General features: G+C 49.3%; 1 protein-coding gene across 3 annotated transcripts in view; it reads left to right on the forward strand.

The window, feature by feature from the left end:
* The window catches only part of FAM135B (family with sequence similarity 135 member B), a 162,232-nt gene that overhangs the window by 19,143 nt on the left and 122,638 nt on the right, over positions 1-20,451 (forward strand). Inside the window, exon 1 of one of the 3 annotated variants that reach the window (XM_037500808.2) lies at positions 17,273-17,460. The exons of the other annotated variants lie outside the window; for them this stretch is intronic. The gene's annotated coding sequence lies outside the window, so the exon portion shown is untranslated. Of the gene's footprint in view, positions 1-17,272; positions 17,461-20,451 lie in introns of those variants that run through there. 3 annotated transcript variants of the gene reach the window in all.

Genomic DNA, 20,451 nt, shown 5'->3' on the forward strand with positions numbered 1-20,451 from the left:
CTAAATCATACACCGTATTGTAAGCCAGCGTTGCTCAATAAAACACATTTGTAAAGGGAGAGGCCTTCTTGTTGGGGCTGCGTGAGTCAACAACAGTGAGGCGTGGCTCACGCAGGGGATGGCGCTTGGCTCGTGATGGCCCAACTGAAATCCTGCTTGTAGATTTCAACACTATTTAAAAGGAATAAGAGAAGAGAAGAAGGAGGGGCAAAGAAGGTAAGGGAAGTGGGCGCAGAGTAAAGCCAGCTCCTTTGACACCGGAGAAGCAGGCTGTGGTCACGTCGGTAAAACGCTCCAGCTTGCTTCTGTCGGTGGGTAACGAGTCAGGAGAAGCTGAAAGGCCAGCAGGCACAGGCACAAGCCAGCTTTTCCTTGACTTGATCTCCTGACACACGTAAATACAACAGTGTTAAGGGGAATGAAAATGTTCCATTAACAGGTAATGAAAGCAAAAGGGCTTTCAAATACAAACTGCCTTGGAGTTGTGACACGTGTCAGCTTCTGTAAATTCCATAGGGAAGTTGTTTCACAAAAATGTTATTGTAAAGATTTTCAGTCATCCAGAGAACCTGAAGAAAGGCACAAAGAACACCCACATTTTCAACAGCCAGATTTAGTTACTATTAACTTTTTGGAATATTTGCTTTATTTGCTTGGGAATCTACATACATTTTTTCAGATCACATAAGCACAAGTTGCACATTTCAAGAGAACACAACCCAAAAGCTTAGCATGTACACGTGGGAACAGACTTTCTTCAGTTTGACTCTGGTGACATCATCCTGCTAAAGGAAATTGACAAACTTCATCCTACATTCACAGCCATGCGTCCTCATTGTTCAGAAAAGTTGTTTATAGCTAGTGTTTGAAATAGAATTTAATCAAAGCATATGCATTTATTTAGAAAATTTAATTAAGTGTTTTGCACAGTTTTGGGCTCACAGCAAAATTAATAGGAGGTCAGAGATGTCCCATAGACACCACCTGCTTCGTCCTTCCCCTCACCAGTGCCCCCTCCAGAACGGTAGGTTTGTTGTAATTGATGAACAGCATCCACCTGTCATGGTCGGAACCCATAGCAGACATGCGGGTTCACTCTTGAACATGGGTCTGGACAAATTTATGGTGATATGTATCCACCATCATGTATCTGTGAACATGGACTATCTCCATTTAGTTCTTCTTCGATTTTTCAGCAGTTTTGTAGTTTTCCTCTTACAGGTCTTGCACATATTTTCTAAGATCTGTTTCTAAGTCATTCTTATTTGGAGGGTACAAATGTAAATGGGGTTGTGGATTTAGCTGCCAGTTCCACCCCTTTGTTGCTGGTATGTGGGAAGGGAACTGACTTTTGTATGTAGTAGGCTTCTATCATGTGGCTTTGCTGTGATTGTGCAAATTTCTAGTTGTAGAAATTTTTGTTTTTTTGGTCAATCTTTTCAAATTTTCCACATGGATAATGTTTTCTGAAAACAAAGAGAGTTTCAGCTGCTTCTTTTCAACTGCATATAACCTTTATTTTCTTTTCTTGTTTTTTTATTAATTAATTAATTTTTGCATGAGTAGGACTTCCTAGTATGATGTTGAAAAGCCATGTGAGGGGTCATCCTCACCCCATTCCTGGTCTTGGTGGGGCATTTAGACTTACTAACCATTAAGAACGATGCTAGCTATAGGGCTTTTAAAAATCAAGTTGAGGAAATCCCCTCTCATCTTAGTTTAGTGAGGTTTTTTTTTTTTTTAAATCATGAACAGGTGTTGGATTTTGTCAAGTGCTTTTCTGTACCTGTAGATATGTTCGTGTGATTTTTCTCTGCTAGCCTGGGGATGTGATAGATTCCATGAGCTGGTTTTTAAATGTTGAACCAACCTTGCATAACTGGGATGAATGTTGTTTTTTATATATAGTTGGATTCAGTTTGCTCATCTTCTGTTGAGGATTTTTGTATCTATGCTTGTGAAATACACTGATACGTAACTTTCTCGTAATGTCTTTGGTTTGACTTTTGGATTGTGCTGGCTGAATTAGGAAGTATTTCCTCTGTTACTATATACTAAAATATATTGTAAAAATTGGTATAATTTCTGTCTATAGTGTTTGTTAGATTTGACAAGTGAGCCTGGCCTGTCCTGGTGTTTTCCATTTTAGGTTATTAGTTATTGAGTCAGCTTCTTTGCTAGATACAGTCCTAGTCACATGGTCTCTTTCACTTTGTGTGAGTTTTAGCAGATTGTGCCATTCCAGGAATTGGGCGTTTTCATCTAGGTTATTATCAACACATCTGTGAGCATGGAGTTGTTCATAACGTTCCTTCATGAATCTTTTCATGTCCAGGGGATCTGTAGTAATGTCCCTTTTTAAATTTCTCATATTAGTGATTTGTATTCTCCTTTTTTCTTCTTTTGACCTGGCTAGAGGCAAACATATTTTATGTACCTTCAAAAAAAAAAAAAAAAACCAGCTTTGGTTTCATTGATTTTCTCTATTGATTTCCTGTTTTCCATTTTACTGATTGCTACTCTATAGAAATTATTTCTGTTTTTAAGTTGACAGGAGAAAGACTAAAAGTGTGGTCTTCTAATTCTCTTGATTAAGAGTCTGAAGAAAGCTGTTTGTGTCATAGAATGACGTAGAAGCCCATGAGATTCTCTGGAGAATCAATGGGACACTTTATTGATTGGGACTTTCCATCTATAATTTTTGGAAACCTCTTCATCTCCTCTATTATAATACTTCACATTTTGGATATATAACCTTCAGTATAGCTTACAGTATTTTATAGATTTTAAAATTATGTTATTTTCCTTCAGAATAAAGCATGTCATCAATTTGCTCCGTGGACCCCAGTGAAATACTGTGGGTGCCATTGTGGTGGGGGTGAGGGGGCACCCTTGGTGATGGGGGTGAGGGGGCATCTGAAGAGTGTGACACTACACCCCCAAATCATATACAGTGTTGTAAACCACCATTACCTCAATAAAAAACAAAAGCAAGAAAAAATACCATCTGCATCCAGACCAGGCTGAGGAGCTGTCTACTTTGTTCTCACCCCATCTCTGTCTTCATGGTAATATAGTCAATATTAGCATATTTATTGTCTTTGTTTTCCATTTCTGTATTTCAAACAATGCACTGAAATGGAACAAGCCACTGAAATGGATCTCCAGACAAATCCTGCTGGATGCAAAGATGGAAATTGAACACATTGACTGGCGAGCAGAGCTTAAGAGCAATGTGTGAGGTTCAGTGCTGGATGCAAGTCCGGTCACTGGAGAAGTCTGGTCCCTAATGGCTAATGGCTTAGGGACAGCAGCGTAAAAGTGGAGGTCCCATCAGACAACAGCTGAAATAGCTAGAAACAGCTTCCTGGCTGTTCTGGCTGAAGAGTAAGACAAGTAACCTTGTTACAGAGCAGCCCCGATATAAAACGGGTCACCCGCACGCTTAAAAAGGGACTTATTAATACTCCACTACAGGCACACACAAAAGGTTAATAAAAGGTTTATTTACAAGGGAAAAGGAATTGAGGAAATGTACAACTCAGGGAGAAAATAGGGAAATAAAGTCTTTAATGCGTCCTACCCGATCCGCCAACCTGGAAACCCCAAAGGCACTCTCAGAGCTGGCTGCGCGCTGCAAGCTGGCGGGGAGCCAAAATGGGGGGACCCCCCCCCAAAGCCCACGTGTCTGGTTTTATACCAAACCTGGCTGCTTAACCCCACCCTCAGGTCCCAGCCACCTTCCCTTTGGTGGTGATGGGATTTGGAGTTTCCAGTGTCTCTGGCTTTGGCCTGGGGTGGGGGTGGAGTCCACAAAGCCCGTATGGAATTAGCTTTAGGACAGCCTTTTCCCCCTAACAGGCTGACTCTAGACACACGTGTGCACTCACCAGCTAGAGAAAGAATCTGGCTGCTCTCTGAGCGAGCGTCTCTCTCTGATGCCAACAAGCTGTGCTACATATTTTGAGTCTGAACTTTGCATCCATACCTGACACAACCTAGAGGAGGCACCCCAACCTCCTCAGGGCACCCCCACACCACTGACTGAGAATACAGGCAGGTGACCACACCCCTGCTGCAGGCATCTCTGGTTGGCCTCTCATAATGCCACTATCTTGGACCTCTGTCCTTGTATCTCACAAACACACAATGTAGTCCCAGGCAACGCAATCCAAGAGGACTTGCCGTGCCGATGATGATTTAATGATGCTTTGTCTGACCGGGCCACTTAGTCGCGTGGCTTACTGAGCGCTGGAAATGCAACCGGCGCAGCTACGGAGAAGGTTTTGCCCTTTATATCATTACTTTGAATGTCTGTGACCATGTGTGCAGAGGGCTGTGCTGTCGGATAGCAGAGACCTAGGAGCTGGGGGAAATCCAGTGATACAGCGATGGGGCCTCTGATGTTTTCAATTTATTTGCAATTTTTTAAAAAAGATTTATTTATTTATGCATACAAGAACTGGGATGCAGGCCAGAGGTGTGGGGGTTAAGAGGATTCACCAGAGACAGAGCGGGGAGCAGAGCAGGCAGATCTACTGAAGTACACTGCTGAGGGGAGCAGCGGGGAGACAGGAGAGGTCTGCTGCGCCCTGTGGGTAGCTCCCTGGCCAGGGATTGAACGCAGGCTGTTGTGGTGACAGCCTGAGACTTAACCCCTAGGCCACCAGGGAGGCCCCCACCTGGAATCTTCTGATCAGATTTGGCAAAGGTGAGGCTCACACAGAACACTGTGACCGAGGATTTTCTTGTAGTTTTGAGTGAGGGAAACAGCAGAAAGAATGCCTTTCACCAGCTCTAGTTCTGGGACCGGCTTCGGTCCCCTGCCCCTCCCCCCCACCTCCTTAATGCTTATTTCCATGTGCTAATAAGCAGTGTCTCCCGGATGACACAATTTGCCTGGTTCTGAATCATCAAAGCCGGCTTGCACGCATTTGCCACACCACACTTATTAGGGAAGAGAAGACATTCAAACAGAGAAGGTTGCAGAGATGACATCTCCCATCTCCTGGGCAAGACAGAAGTAAATGAAAGGAGGTGTCCCAGCCGCACCCCGCCCCTCCGGTTAGCTGGGAGCAGCAGGGAGAGAAGTGTCTCCCCTCACCCTGCACAGATATGCTAATTGCCTCCACCTTTCCTATCCTTGACATTCTTTCTTCATGTGTTCGTTGCCCCATCACTGCCTCCTTGAGGAAGCCTTCCGAGGCAGCTCCTGGTGCCAGACCCGGAGCTTCCACCCAAGGGCCCTGGGTCCCTCCACTGGGCCCTACGCCGACCCTTGCATAAACCTCCCTGCCCTGTTCTTCGCCCTTTCTCCTGCAAGAGGCCATGCTCGTCTGCTCCCGGGCTGCTGCCAACCTCCTCTGCAGCTTCCTCCCTCTCTACCGCTGACCTGCTTCTCGCTCCCGAGGCTCTGACCCACTCTCTCTAACTGGGTCAGGCGGCTCCTGGCCTGCTCGCATCTGGCCAGGCTTCAGGGCCACACAGAATAGGCAGGGCAGCCCAGCCTTCTCCCTGACTCGGCGGGGCCCCGGTTGGGGCCCCGAGGGCTGAGCGGGCTGGAGGTAGCGGTGGGGGGCATCTCTGGGTGCAGAGTGGGGTCCTGGACCTCCCGCTGGCCAGTGGGCACTGACTGAAGAGTAAGACAAGTAGTCTGACTCTGGACACACCAAGGTAGGGCGCCCAGGAATTGCCATTGTGGATGGTGACAACGGACTCCAGGCTGGAAAGAGGGGCTCAGAGAGGCAGCTGGGCAGGGTGAAAGACAAGGTCACCCCTGAGTGACCCACCCTGCAGCCCCACCCTGTATTACTGCATGCAGCTCAGGCCAAGTCGGGAGCTTGGCAGCCCCAGATGCTTGGTGTGTGGGTTGGGGAGAGGACGGACCCCTCACAGGAAGGTGCGATCCCCCGGAGGACGTGTCTGGAGGGTCCTAGAGGGGCCGCAGCCCGCATCTCATAAATGTGCAGGGGACGGACCTGGGCTGCGTGACAGGAGGCGCTGGGGACACGAGACATCTGACATGCTCACCTTTGCCTCTGCCCTTCCCTCCTTCCTCCCAAATCACCCTGCCCCCCTGTTCCGCGGGCCCCCGGGAGCCCGGCTGCTGGTGCATCCTCTCCTAGCACCGACTGACTTGCGCTTGACAGTTTGTCTCCTGAAACCGCAGCCTCTAATTTCCTTAATCACAAAATTGCCCTCAAGCCTATGATTCTGGCTTGTTGCTGTTTGCTCATTAATTGTTCTTTAAACAATGAGCACAGCCAGCAGCTTCCCCAGCTCCTGGGAGCCTCTGCGGGGCGCGAGCTCGTGTCCTGTCGTGACCGAGCAAATCCTAAGGACAGAGGCGCTTCTGCCGTTGGAGCTGCCTTGTCTCCCGGCCTCGTCTGTGAAAATAGGGGCGAGGACTCGTGTCGTCAGAGTCACCAAGCTGAGGTCACAGACCTCCGGGGCAGGCGCAGGCTCCTGCGGGTCGGCAGTGCGGGAGGGGTCAGCGGCGGCGGCCCCCCTCCTCCTGGCCCCACCACCGTCAGACCGGCAGCGCCGGCGTCCCGAGCCGCCTCTCACCAGCGGGCTTCTTCCTTCACACACACGTCTCCCCCAGAGCCCGCTCTTCCTCCAGGGATGGCTCCGCTCGGCTACATCTTAGGCTGCCGGCCTGTTTGACTTTCGTCTCTCTCATTATTTTTTTTAAAGATTTATTCATTTATGCATACAAGAGCTGGGGTGCAGGCCAGAGGTGGGGGGGTGACCAGAGACAGAGCGGGGAGCAGAACATGCAGATTGACTGAAATCCAGTGCTGAGGGGAGCTGCGGGGAGACAGGAGAGGTCTGCTGGGTCAGCTCCCTGGCCGGGGATGGACTCAGGCTGCAGTGGCTGCTGATAGCTGGTAGCGCTGAGACTGAATCCCTGCACCCCAGGGAGGCCCCTCTTTCTCCTTCTTAACCCCTCCCCGAGGCAGTTCTTCCTCCCGGGCTCCTCCAGTGTCAGCGCCCCTGCCTGCTGCGCCCCTCCTTCACCCCCTGGGGTCCCTGGGTCCTTCTCCTCCGCCTTGTCTAACTCACAGGTCTCCCTCCTCACCGCTCTTGTGCTGTGTGTTCTGCTTTAAGCTGGGATCGTTGGGTCGCTGGCCTCTTCGCCTCCATTTTATTTGAAGGCCTGTGAAGCTGTTGACCACCTCTGTGCTTGCTTCTCCTCCCAACCAGGCTCACGGCAGCGCCCGGTCCAAACACGCTCACTGTGGCCACAGCTTCGGCAGAGCGGCTTGCTCGTGGGCTCCCTTCTTAGCAGCTCTGACTTTGTTTTCTAACACGGGAAGGGCCGGGTTTACAGGGAACTTGAGAGTGATTTTCTTCTGTGGATAATTTGTTACTTGCCAAGTCACTTGGGAAACGCAGTGTAAGTGGCCTGGGAGTAGCTCATTTCTGGACAGGCACATGTTGCAAACTGCAGATGCCGGTCGCCAGGACCACCGGGAATCAGAGCTGGGTCGGCCTGGGGAGCGACCCTCCTTACGCTGGACCCACATGTCCGCGTGCCCGGGGCCTCCATCTGCTCCACTCTTCATGTGGACCCATCTGGCCACGCTCCATCTGCTGGGGCTTGCTCGCTGGTAACCCTGCTTTACAAAGGAAGCTAAACAAGTAGAAACGGTGTGGAAATTGGACAGCAAGGAGACTGTGGTTGGGTCCTGGTTCGGGTCCTGACCATGGCCCTGGCCTCGACTTCACCCCCCTCCCCCGGCCCCTGGCTCCCTGCGTCTCGCTCACTGCCTGGCTCCTCAGGCTCCCTGGAGGCCCGGCCCACGGTGTTTCTTCCCCGCCTCTCATTACAAATATGTGCACACGGCAGTAATGCTGCCTCCCTTGGTGATGACTTGGTTTATAGCAGAACACTGAGGGCTCCATCCCCGCCCTGCTGAATCCTTGAAAGAACTTGGAAGTGACTTGCTCTACCAAATAGGAAAGCTTTCTGCAGAGCATCAGAAACAAAGATAAATGCAGAGAGCAACAGAACAAAATGTGTTGTCCCAAAATGGCTAGGGTATGTGATACAGTGGGAATCAGTGGAGAAGAAAAGACAAGAATCAAAGGATTCCATATAAATTATATATAGAGAGAGAGTTCCCTTCATGAGCGTGTTTACACTGCCTGCCTATCACCATTATTAGTCAAATCTGTCAGCTGCCGTGAGGCCCTGCAAGGCCCGGCATCTCCCTAGCGCTGCTGCGTCATCACTGCGGGTGACGGCTGCGTGAGTCACACCCCCACCCTGGTGGGCTGGCTCCGCGGAGGGCAGATCGTCATTTTTGATGATGTGCTGGTTTTGAGAAGCATCAGGGCAGTGTCACTGAGACCCTGGTTTTTAGAGGGTCTAAAACCCCGCTGCTGCCAGATGGGTGGGGTCCTGGCCGAGTCAGAAGCCTGAGCTCTGTCTTAAAAAAATTGTTTGTTTTTAATTTTGGTTCCGAGATAGAGGCTGCAGTGATGCCTTCACATAGGGAGTCTCCGGCTTTATGCTAAGTCGAGCAATCCCTCCCATTCCAGAGGGTTCACGTGAGGCTTCAGGGAGACATGGAAGAGACCTGGTGAGGTCCCAACCAGGGTAGCCCTGAAAAAATGGGGTGTTTGTTAATTTCATCCATTTAACATGAATTCCAAACCCAAGAGCTGGCTTCATGCCAGTTCTGAGGTCACCCGTAGCTGACTTTTCTGGACATTTCTGTATGAATACTCTGCCTTTATCACGCCACACCTCCCGTCGCTCCTCTGTGAAAAGGGCCATAAAGTCTCCAAACTGAAATAGACCTTTCCTGACATCTGGTTTCAGTTTTTTTTTTTTTTTCACAAATGAGAACTGATATTCCACAAGGTTGTTCTTGGGTGTTTCCCCACCTCCAGCCCACCTCCCAGTCCCTGGTAAGCATTTGATGCCCCTGTAGGTCTGAACGAACCACACTGGCCTATTCAGTGGGATTCCTGTCCACTCCCAGGAGCAGACTACTTATGTTGGTGTCAGTAGCTGTTTACTTACAAGTCTGGTGGTGATCAGTGCCTGGCTTGTTTTTTTTTTTTTCATGCTTACGAGAAAGGACTGATTCTGTTTCTCAAATGCAGTTCTTTGCCAGTCTTAGCATGGTGTTGCCTCATGGTGACAATAGGATGGCCATGGCTCCAGACATCACATCTGTGTCCAAGGAAAGCAGAGTATGGCCCAGACACTCTCTTCCCTTGTCTTTCCTCATTTAAGAGAAAACCAAAATCTTTCCAAAAGCCTTGCAGAGTATTGCCCCTTTGATTTCATTAGCGGGCTCCCATGGCTGTGTAATGAGAGGGCATGGCAAGGAGGCAGCATCTGTCTTCTCTTAGAGTCGGAGGCAGGTGACAGAGCAGGAGAGTGGGAATTAGTTGCTCTGGGGTTAGAGAGCTCGTGGCCCCTGCTGTCCTTCAGTTCAAGCCCTGGTTCATACCAAGGACTTCGGCCTTGGCCTTTTCTTTCTTCCTCTTCCAGGGGTCGATGTGTTGCACCCTCTATGCTTCAACTTGAGACTGGTGTCTTAGACACAACAATATGGCCCTGGGTTGACCAAATAAGAGCTTCAAAGCTGGATAATCTGTGGAATCTTCCATTCTTGGCTCCTGGCTTAGTAGTTCTCTGGACAAAGCACATCCCTTACCCGTGCCTCAGTGTCCTCCCCTGTGATCTGGGTGCGGCGTCTGCCTCATGGACTGGCTGTGAGGGATAAACACGGGCTGGAAAGCACTGAGCGCTATGCCCATCCATGATCAGACCGTCACAGCAGGTAAAGCAAGAAGCAGTCAATACTTATGGGTGCTTACCGGGAGCATTTGGGGTTCTTAGGAGAAGCCCAGATTCTTTGCAAACAACTTGGTGTCTATTAAATCAGCTAATCATCATGGCAAACTCTGGAGGAAGCTTCTATTAGCATATCCCTTCTACAGCTGAGGGATCCAGCAGGGGACAGAAGGAACCACCTCGGGTTAGCTGCAGTCCAAATCAGCGCAGACACCGACCATGCCAGGCCCAGCCGCAGCACCCAAGTGCTTCTTAGAGACACTCGGGAGGAGACGTTGTCATCCAGCCCCTGCGCCCTGGTGTGGAAGAGGAGACGGGGTAACCCAGGCTCTCAGGACATGGGGCTTTGGCTGCAGGAGGCCGGCAGCGCCTAAGCCTGCTCCGCCCCGCCTGAGTCCGTGCAGAGCTGAGGTTCCCGGTGGAGTTCTCCTGCAAGAGGGCGGGCTGGGGCGAGACTGAGCACGCGCCGGGGCCTGAGCGTCCAGCAGCACGGTCTGCCCTGCGTGACGGCCCTCGGCTTTGAGGGCCTGTGGAAAGGCATTTTAGGATCTTCACAGACGTGAAAGATCTGAGGGCACCCCTGTGGGATGGCAGACCAACCCTGTGTGATGACAGACAATCCCTGTGGCATGAAGACCGGGCAAGAAGCCGGGTGGTGTTTTGAAGTTACTTTCAACTTTGTGATGTCTTGATCCCGGGCTTTGATGGTGGCCCTGAAGCCCCAGCCCTGTGCCTTCCGGCCAGCTCCCCGCTGCTGCTGTTTCTGCCTTGCTTATTTGGCTTTTTCCCCTTATAACATTTGGCGATTGTGAAAAGTGCTTCTGAAACAATATAACAAATGCCCTTGCTGCCCCGTGAGCTGGCACCTTTAGTGTGCCCATGTCAGTGCCCGAATCACTTGCTTCCTTAGTGTCTTCCTTGGATGGCTCTACGGGCTGTTTCTGCTGAGTCCCCGTAGTTCTGCACCCCAGAATTTCAGAGCCACTGACCTCCTAGCTTTGCTCAGCTCTCTTTGATTTGGGCAGGCCGGGCTGGGGGCTGTGCGAATCGGAGCCTCCATTTGCCTGCCGTCTCTGCGAGGATCTTCCACACCCCGCGCTGTGCGGCCACCGGCACGTGCTGCGATTTTGCAAGTCAGAAGTCCCACATTTGACTTTTCCTCTGCTTCATTTAGCCTTCTGCTTGCAGCAAAGCCATCGCTTGTGACTTTCTCTGAACTCAGCGTAACTCCTAAAACAGCAGAGAGTCAAGTGAGCCCCAACATCTGGGGTCAGCACACATTTTCCATAAAGTGCTAGATAGACAGGAGCTATTTTAGGGTTCTCAGGCCATGTGGGCTCTGTCACAGCTACTCGGCTCGGCTGCTATAGTGAGAGAGCAGCCGTAGACAATATAGACTGAGTGGCTGTGACTGTGTTCCAATAAAGCTTTATTTACACAGATGGGGAGCAGATTTCAACCAGGCTGGGTGCCGTGAAGGATGTGCGACAGTCTCTGGGTGTGTTTACTCACGCCCATATCTAAGAAATTGTTTTCAGTCCGTTGATTCTGTCTCTCCGCCGTGGTGGGCTTGGCTGGTGTATTTCAGGCCGCCCTCCTCTCTTCCGGTGACCCAGCGCTCCCGGATCTCGCTTGCAATCTCCATCCTCTGATCCGCCACCCCGGTTCCTGGAGTGTATCCATTTGTGCTTCTCTTCCTTTAATCACTGAATAAGACATGAGTTCCTCCCTTTGGCAGCTGCTGTTGTGTTAGCCGTTGAGGCAGGTGAGAGAAACAGAAGCAGTCTCGGTCTCCACCTTCGTGGGGTTACAGTTTAGTAAGGAGACATAGAATAAGGAAGCCATGGCACGCTCTTCAGCACATAGCACTTACTCCTGAAGTGGACAACGGGTGTAGCAACAAAGCTTAATGGATAATGCTGATCCTTAGCTAACAAAAACCAATGTGGGGCCTCCCTGGTGGCGCAAGGGGTGAAGCACAGCACTGTGAAGCAATCCATAGCCTCTGTAGCACAAGTTCGATCCCTGGCCTGCCAGGGAGCTACCCACATGGCGCGGCAGACCTCTCCTGTCTCCTGCTGCTCCCCTCAGCAGTGGATTTCAGTCAGTCTGCCCATTCTGTTCCCCACTCTGTCTCTGTGAATCCTCTCACCCCCCACACCTCTGGCCTGCACCCCAGTTCTTGTATGCATAAATAAATAAATCTGAAAAAAAAAAAAAAAAGCAAAAAAAAAAAAAGCAAAGTGAAATCTCTGCTTAAAACCCTCCAGGGGTCCCCAGTGCCGGCTGGGGGGTCATGGGGTTCCTGTCGGCTGGGGGTCCCTCACCCCAGAGCAGTGTGTCTGCCTCATGTGTTGGTTCATTGGGGGCACCATTACAAGCCTCCCAGGCCCTCTGTATTTTAAATTCCACATTAAAGCTTTCCTTCAGTTCCTTTTATTTCCTTTTTACATCTTCATTGTGTCCCAGATTTATTTCCCCCAAAGCACTTCCAAAGTGATTTTCCTGGCCCTTGATTCATTTCATCTTCCCATGTCAGACATGAGAGCGGTGCGGGGTGTGGCTCGTGTCTATACCACCCGGGCCCCTTCATCCCACTAGCTGCAGCTCTGTGTAGCGCACCAGGCTGAGTCCTTTGCTTTCACTCGAACCACATAAGCATCCTTTTCATCTTCTCTTTGATGAAGAGGGGAAAATGTGCTTCCAGAGAGCTTCAAGGGGCGCTGGGGAAGCCCCCCGGTGGATGATCTAGAGAGGATGAAGGCAGGCCTTAAACTGATCTTGTTTTTCCAGCTGGTGCGTGATTATTACCCAGGAGCTGGTGCAGCTGCCCAGAAGGCCCAGACAAGCCCCCACGCCAGCCGATGACCCGGACGGGGCTTGCCAGTGACGCTGGCTAATGCCGCCCCAGGCCGGGTGTGTGGGTTACATCAAAGTGGCAGACAGAGAAACTAACACTGACCTAACCTTGCGGTGTTGCAACAAAAGCACCTGCTCCCCACTGTCTTGCCCTCTTTAAAAATGAACTTGTTTTGGCAGAGTGCCAAGCTGCACTTCTGCGGCCCACAGGATTCGGAAGCTTGGCAGGTCATTCCGGCACTTAGCTCATCGGATGGCCTGAGTGTGAGCGAAGACCAGGCATTTCCACAACACAGCCGGCGATATGCATGAGGGCTTAAAATACAGCTCTGGAGATATTCACACTTGTGTAGCACTTGTGGGATTCTGTAGCTGCAAACGTAACATAAGGGAGACCCACTGAATCCTGGCTTCCATCCCGCTGTCTTCCATGTGTGGACTGTCATTGTGTTGACTCATTTACATGCTCTTTCTACAACATTTACTGAGCACCTACTATGTGTGAGCATGAGACTTGATCCTGATACACTCTGCTGAATAGATGATCCACTTCCCCCATTTCATGGAGACAGAAATCAAGACTGTCTGGGAGAAGTCACATGCCAGGGCCACAGCTTGAAGTTGTGGAGCTGGCATATGGGGGTTGTATCTGACTCCGGGCTGGCACACGCAACTGCCACTCTTTGCTTCCCCAACAATTGCACACAACTCAGCCCATCCAGCAGTTACCCGCACTGAGAGGCATGGGTTACACGGGCTGCCCAGAGGTTGTACAGTCACAGCGGTGATGCGCCTTGGTTGTTTCCTGCCTCCTTCCTTTCTTCCATTCACCCACCCGACTATTCCTCCATCCACCCACACCCCCGCCCACTCGCCAGGAGAATGATGCCAGGCAAGAAGCAGCTGAGTCATAACTTAGAACTCCTTGGTCTATTGGATTTAAATATGTCTTCCTTAGTTCCTTCATCTGTGAAACAGGGATTATCACAGCAATAATGATAACTGGCATTTTAAGTTCGTTGGGAGGATTAAATGAAGAGATGCATTTAAAGCTCTTTGAACTTGTTAAGTTCTGACATTCTGTACTTGTTATCACAACATTACTACTATGTTCTTTCAGCTCTAGGATGCTTATTTTTACGTGGTTGACTGACACGTATTACGAGATGCTGTCAGGCTGGCTCGTTGGTACACGAAAGACCCCAGTGACCTTGGACTTCAGTGACCTTGAAGCCTGTGTTGCTTGGGCAGATGGGTGCCCCATTAAGTCAACATCTGCCTGTCCATTGTCAAGTGTTTTGCCGCGTAAACACTCAGACCTAACACAACTGCTTGGGGACACATTTCGCTTCTGAAGTGCTTCAGAAGGACCCATGTACTCACAACACTACTCATCCGATGCAAAGCCATCTTCTTCATTCAGCTAGATCCCCCAAGGACTTCTTCCTTCTGCAGGTCATACAGCAACTCCCAGCTCCCATTCACACCCTGAACGAATTGGGAAAATCAAGCAATGAAGCTGAGGCTCTGTTCTTCAGTGATAGCTCAGTGCTCATCTACTTCCTAAAACAAGTGAGATCTTTCATTTACTCAGCACTGAGCGGATGCCTGCCCCGTGCCGGGCTGGGAGCTGAGGGCTGCAGGTGAGGGACAGCGGGCAGAGTTCTCGTCCCCATGGGATCTGCAGTCTTGTGGGTGACATGGGTGACATATGCACAGCGGCAGGCCTGGCACCTGTGCTCGCCCCGACTCAACCTGGCTCAGGGTGCTGTCACGGAGGCACAGTCATATCCACGTGAACTCCTCCAGCAAACTGAAGCTGCTGCTGCATCTGCAAGGCTCCCAATATTGATTGTTGTGATGTCGAATGTCGAGAGACAGAGGGAGAAAGTAGAGGCAGAGCCTGGACCGTGCTGTGTTTCTGCAGGGTGAGCTTGGGCCTGTCCAGACAACCTTCCGTGCTTGACCTCAGCGTCTTCCTCTGTTGAGTGAGCTGGTTCAGGTAGATAAACCCCCTGGTCCCTTCCAGGGGCAGATGTGACTTTGATGACCATTTTGTAACTCTTGTCTAAAGTGCTGAGACTATAAATTTCAAGTCATCATTTGGGGGGGCCCTGAGGGCAGCTATTTTCCACGTGGGAGAAGGAGGGATGGGCCGTGGCTGAGTCCCAGTGATCCACGCACTTCAGCCGAGCCCACTTCTCTGCCTGGAAAACTGGCCTGTAGAGAGAACGCTGGCCAACTCCATGGCTTGCACGCTTAGGCTGCTTGTCGCATAGGCCTCCTCATAATTCTTTTCCGCTTTAAAAGCAGTGGAATCAGGCAATTGCTTTGTCTTTCTCCAGCTCGCTGAGCACCCACTCCGGCCCCCAGTAGGAGGTGACAGAAATGATAAAGCTCAGTGAAGGGCAGGCCATGGATTCACACGGGGATCTGCAGATCTTGTGGGTGACACGGGTGACGTATGCACAGCGGCAGGCCTGGCACCTGTGCTCACCCCGACTCATCCTGGCTCAGGGTGCTGTCCCGGAGATCCCTCATTTCCTGCCATCATTTGCTCTGGGCAACACTGGTCCCCACGCCTGTGGATGCTTCCGTACTCCTGTAGAGGCATGGAGGGAAACTGAGGCCCGACCAACACCCATGCTCACTCGCAGGCTTCTGAGCCATCTGGGACATGGACTCTCCAGCCCTAGTTGAGCACAGCGTGACCGTGACCCGAACTGACATTTGACTGCAAACTTAGGAGCTAACTGGAACATTCTACCTAAGCTTTTCCAAAATTCCAGCCTGTGAGGTAATAATTGTAGTGCTTAAGATGCTCACTCTTGCGGTGATCCCTTACCCTGTGTAGACAGCGAGTGCAGTTGTCTTCACTATAGTGATGTGGAGGACTGAGGAGTTTCTAGTTATTAATAAAAGACGGGGGCTGGTGCTCTCCCTCAGCCTTTTGTCTGGGCTCCCATGAACTTCCTGGACCTGTCTGTGTTCTCTTTAATCTGTAAACCGCGATCATCTCTGCTTTGAAACAGAGGTTGGGTAGAGGAAAAAAGAAATTGTGAATTACATTATGGTGGAATTCATCATGCTCTTGTGAGTTTTATGCCAACAAGGCAATCATTCTTTTTAAAAATAGCATTGTTTTCTGTTTAAATGCAATTTATGTTAATGATAAAAATTGTGAACAATGCAAAAAAGGAAGGAAGGAGCAAGTGAAGGGCTCTGTCATAATTTCCCTGATGTCTATGTCTCAGAGACTCTACCAGCGTGTGCTGACGTAACTCGCTCCTGTGTTTATCCGTTGGTTCCCCACACACGCATTTGTCCTTTCTCGCACCAAATATTACTTTGGTGCCACTTTTAAGGATGTTGGGAGACGCAGTGACGAATAGCACAGGTCTCTGCCCCTGGAGGAGCAGTGTCCGGTCGTGCAAGTTGAGAGGGAGTCTTTAGAAATTAGATAGGGCCATTAATAGCCAGTGAGCTACTCTAGTTGATGAAGAAGTTAATTGTCCTTGTGCTAAGCGCCCAAACCTCTGTGTTTATCTGGTTTTCTTCGAGTCTCACCGTTCAAGATTGCTCTTGGGAAATTCCGCTGCATCTGAGGCTGTTGGGCCCTTCTGCTCAATGTCCTGGATGACTCAGCATTCACAGCCTCCGTTGCTTCCTTTTCATCTTTCAATTTCTTCTGCATTTTCAGGTTTCTTCAGCAGACATGCTTCTTGTTGTCATTGTAATCACTCTTTAGTGTATGAGGTTCTAAGAACCACTCTTCGTAATAACACGAGTGTAGAAGATCACAATTATCAATCAAATCTTGAAGTATTTGAACCTTCTTCTATAAACAATAGAAATTCACTGGAAACACAATCAGAGTGAGAAGAGTTTTTCGTTTTAGAAATATCAACTTGAGGCCATCCCTGGTGGCCTAGGGGTAAAGTCTCAGCGCTGTCACTGCTACGGCCTGAGTTCGTTTTCCAGCTGGCCCGGGAGCTGACCCACATGGCGCAGCAGACCTCTCCTGTCTCCCCGCTGCTCCCCTCAGCAGTGCATTTCAGTGGATCCACCTGTTTTACTCCCCACTTTGTCTCTGGTGAATCCTCTCAGCCCCCACACTTCTAGCCACACCCCAGTTCCTGTATGCATAAATACATAACGTCAAATCTTTAAAAAATCCTTGCTGAATGAATTAATTTAGCAAATGGCAATTTTGAAAATAAAAGAGTCTTGGATTGACTGATTAGCAGTCTTATTTGTGTGCATTCTGCTTCGGGATTGATGTAAGATTTTAGATCACACAGGCCTCCTTTGGTTTGACTTTCCTCCTGTTTTTGTTCCTTGTAGCAAATGGCCCGGTCACTTCTGCATGCCCCGTGTTGTCCCGCCCTAGTGAGTTGAGTTCATTTTTACTGGCTCCGTTTTGAGGAACTTCTCTGGATCCAGCGTGACCCAGCACACAATAAAAAGGTCATTTGAGTCGGAGACACTGGATTTCAAATTCTGCCTCAGTCACTTACTTGTTCCGGAACGTTCATTTACTGGCCTATTCTTTGGGATGGCGAAGTCTGCTTGACCCAGATGTGATGTGAAACGAGGTTTTTCCTGCCTGGCGTCAGCTCGCAGACTCGATTTTCCCTTCTCATGCCACTCCACACGCGCCGTGTGGTCTGGACCTGGGACCGGGGGAGGCTGGCCTGGTCCATCTGCAGCAAGTCTTCGGAAAGTCCTGAGTTGTCATCACAGGTCACGTTGCCATCAGCTGTAATCCATTTACTTAATTAAAGGTAAACCATCCCCCAGGTAAACTAGGAGGGGAGCAGACGTGGTCTCATCAGAACCACTGTCTAGTCCTTTCTGATCTCTCAGTGGCATTGCATTAAAATCGATCCATTTCCCAAAGGCCACTTTGCCGGTTCCTTATCGAATTACAGACCGGCCACAGCCTCTGCCCTTCCCCCTGGCAGTGGGGACTCCCTGCACAGCTTGGCTCCAGTGTGGTTTGCTTGGAATTCATCCCTCGGGGACTTGGTGAATTGAAGATCTATTACTTCTTATATTCTGCTCTCTGAGGAGGGCCTGGCGTCATGCGCTGGCTCCGCTCCAGAATGGTTTGACTGTTTCGTGCCCCTCTTTTTCTGTCATCTTATTTTCTAAAGCTTAGTTTTATTTTGCTTTATGTTTGATGGTGGAGATAATATAGTGGGGACATATATCAATTCCAGGTCTGAAAGGTAGAAATTAAGCTCCAATTACATGTATTCAGTGGTATTTTAAAACCTGTTGAAAGGGGAAGATACAGCATAAATATGAAGAAAGTCATGTGTGCCTGGCACACAGTAGGTCCTCAGGAAGTATGTTTTAAGCAAATTAAATATTGAACACAGAAGCGACACACACACACACACTATGACCTATAAAGAAATGTTCAACTATCAAGAATTCTCATAATTCCCACCTCCTTCACATTACATTTAATTATGTTTAATCTGAAGGCACCTAAGATAAGAAAAACTGGATCTGACTTGCGTCTGTAGCACACCTGGACAGGTCATGTCCCATTGAGACCTTGCTCATCTGTCAGGTGGGAGGGAATGGCTAAATGACCTTTGACATCTTTGCCCAAGTTTAAAGGTTTATTTATCCAACCTGGTGTGTAAGATACCCAACCACCTCCAATACGCCTCCCTGACTCTATCTTTCTGTCTGTCTGCCTAGTCTCTTTCTACACACACTCACTCACACAAACACACACACACACACACACATTTTCAGAACTCTTTTTTTCCCCCTTTTCTCTCTTCTCCATCCAAACCACTTCTCTCTTCCTCTCTTGCACAATCATTGTACAGTTTTTACTACACAAAGGCATTGTTTTAGGTAGTGAATAAAGCAGCAAATGAAAAAGTCCTTGATCTCATCTGGAATGTTTGCTAGTGGGGACAAAGAATAAAAAAGCAGTATAAGTAAATAATGTGTCGGAAGGCATTCTGTTCAATGTGTTAAGCTGTTTGCCTAATAATGACAGTGATGATGGATGGTCATAATGATGAGTGATGACTGAAGCTTCTCGCTTTGGCCTGAATCCCACCAAGTGCCCCCATTCAAAGTGACAATGTCCCCTCCCTTCCCAGTGCCTGCTCTGAAGCTCACATGAGACACCTGGTGAGTGTGAGACTTCGATTTTCCTTCTATTCTGCGATTTATATAAATAAGAATTGGCTCTGATTTTTGACCTCATCTTATACCTATGGTTATAAGAAATAAGAACTCCTTTCAAAGCTACTCAGGAGCAGTCCTGCTCTCTGATCAGAGCTGAGTTGATAAGGCAGTTTGAAGCAAGGAGGTTGTTTTCTTCTTGTCTCTCCAGGGAAGTAAGACATACTCACCTACTAAGTGTCCTTGTGCCATCATTCACAGTGAACCCAAGGTCAGCACCGCCGGGTCCACAAAGTGCTTGCTGGGATAGTGTTTTCTTCCCAAGAATGCACAGGCAACAAATGGGTTGATTCTTGTGCCACTGCTGGCTGCGGGCTCTCAACATGCTGTGTTACATTACAGGGAGCTCAGCTTGGGGTTCAGCTTCAAAAACAGAAGCAGCTCAGCCTTGAATCCTGTCTTTGAGAGTGTTTCCTTAGACTTCTTCTGGCACCAAGCCTTGCCAGAAAACTTGAATTGATAGCAGTTATTTAAAACAGAGAGTATTTAATATAGGGAATTGATTACGTAAGTGTTGCAAAGTTGACACAGAAAGAAGGAGTCTCAGGAATGATTCAATGAATAATAATGACTAGTTGTTAATGATTCAGGGTTGAACAATAATGCAAGAAGAGACAGTGATTGCTAGGACTGGGGAAGCTGAAAGAGCAATTGTAGTCACCAGATCTTAAGAACTAAGAACTTGAAAGGAGAATTTCTCCTCTCTGAAAAGAGACCTGCAAACTAGCAAAAATGGTGTTAGTTTGACTCACAGAGAAACACAGTCCATGTTTGTCGGTGGTAGCTTTGAAGGGAGAGGAAGCTGAAGTCTGGAGTGGAGCTACGCTCTGCTGCTACAATGGCCCAGATGGGAACAGAAAAGATGGAAGAGGCCCATGTCTTGCTTCCCCTTGTCCCTCCTGTACCTCCCCTCAGAGCACTGGGCAGGTGGGTGGCCTGCCAGTGAGTTGGGGAAATGGGTCCTGCAGGATTCTGGTCTCAACTCAGCACAAAGAGGTGGACCTGGCATGGTAAGAAAAAAAGGTAAATCACCCCAATAGAGCCATGGAAAGGCACAGCTCAGACCTGGCACCCGGGGTCCCTACTGCGGACTGGGATCCAGGTGGGTCCGCACTGATGGTCATGATGGGAGTTAATCCTCATCATTTCTGTTGGTTGAAGGTGTCTGCGAGCTTGCGCTGACCCACTCTCATCTCTATAGTACTGTGCTTTGGAGTTCATGTCTTCCTTTTCCACCACGATTAGTCTTCTCAAGTCTTGCTTGTCTTTACTTCCTGATTGTTTGAAAGCCCATGTCACGCTTGTCCCTCGAGCACGGCTGTCTCAGGCTTCTCCCGTTACTGTGGGATCGCACAACCTTCCTTTCTTGCACTTTCCTCTGATCCTTCCTTTTTATGGCTGCCAGATAATCTTTCTTCTATAAAAAAGTCGCATCCTCCCTCCAGCTAAACCCTTCAGTGGCTCACCATGGCCCAACCCAAGCCTCCTACACGCTGGCTTCTGGGGCGATTGATCTGGCCTGAGGTGTACGTGACACGTGCCTTCGAGCCTTCTTGCTG

Source organism: Talpa occidentalis, unplaced genomic scaffold (genome assembly GCF_014898055.3).
Source record: "Talpa occidentalis isolate TD23 unplaced genomic scaffold, MPIMG_talOcc4v2.1, whole genome shotgun sequence".
NCBI classification, from domain to species: Eukaryota; Metazoa; Chordata; class Mammalia; order Eulipotyphla; family Talpidae; genus Talpa; species Talpa occidentalis.